This window comes from Alligator sinensis, unplaced genomic scaffold, assembly GCF_000455745.1.
Source record: "Alligator sinensis unplaced genomic scaffold, ASM45574v1 scaffold651_1, whole genome shotgun sequence".
In the NCBI taxonomy this organism is placed as follows: domain Eukaryota; kingdom Metazoa; phylum Chordata; order Crocodylia; family Alligatoridae; genus Alligator; species Alligator sinensis.
The window spans coordinates 2,380,796-2,384,350 of record NW_005842014.1 but is presented as its reverse complement, the minus strand read 5'-3'; the positions used below and the strand labels follow the sequence as shown (position 1 = coordinate 2,384,350).

At 50.3% G+C, this 3,555-nt stretch overlaps 1 protein-coding gene across 7 annotated transcripts in view; it reads left to right on the top strand.

Moving 5' to 3' along the window:
• The window catches only part of ZFAT (zinc finger and AT-hook domain containing), a 226,156-nt gene that overhangs the window by 80,810 nt on the left and 141,791 nt on the right, over positions 1 to 3,555 (top strand). For 2 of the 7 annotated variants that reach the window (XM_025202075.1, XM_025202076.1), the window contains one exon: positions 2,356 to 2,581. The exons of the other annotated variants lie outside the window; for them this stretch is intronic. The gene's annotated coding sequence lies outside the window, so the exon portion shown is untranslated. The remainder of the gene's footprint in view (positions 1 to 2,355; positions 2,582 to 3,555) is intronic. 7 annotated transcript variants of the gene reach the window in all.

The window sequence follows — 3,555 nt, the reverse complement described above, 5'->3', positions numbered from 1 at the left end:
CAAAAAAATCCTTTTTGAAAAGTTTCCCCGCCATTCTTATTCAAATTCGAGCCCCATTATTGGCTTGCGTGAAATTTTTCACACGTGGCGGCTAGCGATTGGCTTGCTAGCCGTATAAAAGGCTTGAGTGGTTTTCGCCCAAGTTGGAGGACTCCACAAACACCAGGAGGAGGAGACTTCACGCTGTGTGAAGATCTCTAAGTGCTGCGGAGCCTATCGGACCCAGTGCATTTCAAGCAGGCAACAGGGGTCTGATCAGCCTCTAGCCTCTCCCCATCGCTGTTCGCAGTCCTCGACGTATCCCTCTCCCTGAGCGCAAAAGGATCCACGGAGCCTCGACAACTCCGTGGGAGTGATCCGAATATTGTCTGAGTCCTCAAACGAGGATTTAAACGGAGCTGTGCCTGGGAAACTGTCCAGCCTACACCGCGACCATCTTCGGTGTAAGTAAACAATCTTGAATCAACCATTACGCGTCCGTGCCTAATTCCAGCGTGTTGCCTGTTCTCTCCGACCCAGTGTGCCCGGGCTGCTGGCCACAGCCCGCGCGGCGCGAAAAAGGGCCCGGATCGCTCCCGGCCCGCACAGTTAGTATAAGCTGCGTAGATTGAACCAATAAGCAAGTGAACAGACATTCAGTTCTGCTTCTGGAAATGCAGCCACATGCCTGCAGGGGCTCAGGTCAGAAGCCAGAGCACACCTCCCTACTTATCTGGAGCAGACAGCTTAGGTCAAGGCTAGCCTGCCCACGCTGTAGGGGTGGGGTTTGTAAGGAAGGTGCAAAACAGCCTGGGATGCCGGGGGACTGTGAGTTGTACTTGAATCTGGATGGGATCTGGGATAGAAGTTCAGTAAACCGATTTAATCTAAATCCATTGAAGTCTGATACTACATCCATCCAGGTTTACCTTAAACCTGTTTCAGCCATTTATGTGCTGTGGACTTCTGTTGTCCCACAGATTTGAACCATTTTCCAATCACTTATACTGGTTTATGTGTAATTTCTATCCCTAGCCCTAGTGAGTACAGTTTTTGGTTCATGCTGACACATGTTGCCTTTCTGCCCTCATCCCTGTTTTGGAATGAGTAAGGAGCTTTGCCAAGTCAAATGGTGGGCCCAGCATTGGGCTTAAAGTGCTTTAACAGTTTGAACCAGAAGCTAAGAGTTAGATGGTGAAAACCATAAGAGAAGATTCTTGCTATTTTGGCGTTTTGTTGCACACTCTGGCAGTACATTTGACATAATGCTAGATCAAGTATTTGTGAAATACTTATTTTGGATGGTAACAAGTGGGCTATCCTGGGGCGAGTCCAGACGTTGACACACCCACTTGTCTAGGGCAGTCCGCCCACCTGCCTCATCTGCCATGCCTTCGGTATAATTCAAGATGTTTGTAGGTGAGAGGCTGCCCATTTAATTGCTGTGATGCCAAGGGTGAATACACGGCTCTGAACCTCCCCTTATACCATTGCCCATGCCTTGCAGCTAGTATCCATATTTATCATTCCTCCCCAGTCCCTTAGCTGAGCCATCACTTGGCCGCATCCTGCCTAAACTTGGCCTTGGGCGTCCTTAGACCTGCCTGGGCCCCCCGTGCTCCCACACTGGGACTCTCAGTCCCATACTCCTGAAGCCTCAACACCTGGGTCCTTCATGAGCCTCAAGCCTCAGTGGACCTGGGCCCTGTCTTAGGCCCCCTTCTCACAACCTGGACCCCACCTCAGGCTCCACTCACTGGTTCTTGGCCCTGTACTTTTCTGTCGGGGTGTGCTCCCGTAGCCTTTCCCCTCCACGAGGTCACTTGCAAGGCAGTGGGGGCTGAGGCTTTCTGGCCTCCCATACTCATCCTTCACTAGGGAGGCACAAGTGTTGCATTTTCTGAAGCTGCCCTGCCACTAGCATTCCCACCACAGCATCCAACCCCAGCAGGGTGTAGGTTTAGGTCATGCCCCAGGACCAGGAACCTTCTCTATCCCCACAGTTCCTACCCTGTCCTCTAGGTGTTCCTGAGCACCACCTCCAGCTGGGTGATGTTACTCCTTCAGCCCCCTGTAGCAACTACCAGCTCTGCTCTGGGGCCTAGCCCAGGTTCCCAGCCGCTCCACCAATCCCAGGTTCCAGCCTCTCCACCAGTCAGACGGCCTCCTGCCTAACATATGACTGCCTGATTGGGCCTGCTCTCACCTGCAGGCTGCTTACTGCCAGCTCAGACCCCTTAAAGTGGCAGGCACAAACTGTGTTCTGCCACACTGATTATTTTCTAACATGTATGTTTATATAGCAGAATATTGGCTCCTAATTACTTTTTGTTGTTGTTTTAATTTTTTCCCTCTTCTATGTTTGCAATAATTTAGGGGCTTGGACATTTTACCAAATAGTAATTGGAGGGCTATACTGCTAGATACAAAAGATGAGAATGTGTGGGAAGCAGCAGTGAGGTCCAGGATCATCAGCCTTGTGTGAAGCCAAGTTTCCTCCACCGCACAGAGCTGCTAGCAAAGAGTAAAGTCGTGGGGATTTTACCTAGGTTTTGTTCCTGAAAAACTGTTCTCATCTTCTGTATAATTTTTGGACTAGCAGGTAAATGTAAATGTTTGATAAATGTGAAGCTCTCACATTGATGCTGTATAAAAAAGGAACTTTTGGGCCTTTTCACACATTCATTTGCAACACTTGCAAATCATGGAAGTGTAGCCACCTATTAACCTTAGCATCTCTTTCAGATGAGATAAACCTTGCCTGATAGAGAGCAACTTGGCAACACCAGGGCTAAGTCCAGACATTTGGAAGTGTTAGGGGGAGGTTAAATTGATTCAAAATGGCTGCCCAATATCAGGTAAGTCAGGATGGGGGGCTAGCCAGGCAGTTGGGGGTCCAGCTGGCTGGGTGGGATCAGGGATCTGGGATCAGGGACCCGTTGGTGGGGGGGACCCTCCCCAGTAAAGCTACACCCTCCATCCTGCCTGCTCCTCCCTCAACTGGGACTTACTTGCTTGGCTCTGGCAGCAGCCAATGCTGATAAAGGTGACTGCACCTGGAGCAGCTTGTGGGATGAGGGAGGTGGGGGGCAAAGGTCGGTAGGGGACGGTAAAAAAAAAAATAAAAAAAGATCAGTGTAGGAGGAGCAGGGAGTGTAAAGAGCAGCCCTGGGGCTGGGGGCCAGTGGCTGGGTTTTTCCAGCCCTGGAGTTGTGCTGTGGAAGTGGACAGAAGTTCTATGCACAGGTTTGGCCTAAATCGAATAAATCTGGTACTACATAGATTCATAGATGTTAGGGTCGGAAGGGACCTCTATAGATCATCGAGTCCGACCCCCTGCATAGTCAGAAAAGAGTGCTGGGTTTAGATGACCCCAGCTAGATGCCTGTCTAACTTCCTCTTGAAGACCCCCAGGGTAGGGGAGAGCACCACCTCTCTTGGAAGCCCATTCCAGACCTTGGCCACTCTAACTGTGAAGAAGTTCTTCCTAATGTCCAGTCTAAATCTGCTCTCTGCTAGCTTGTGGCCATTATTTCTTGTAACCCCCGGGGGCGCCTTGGTGAATAAAACTTCACC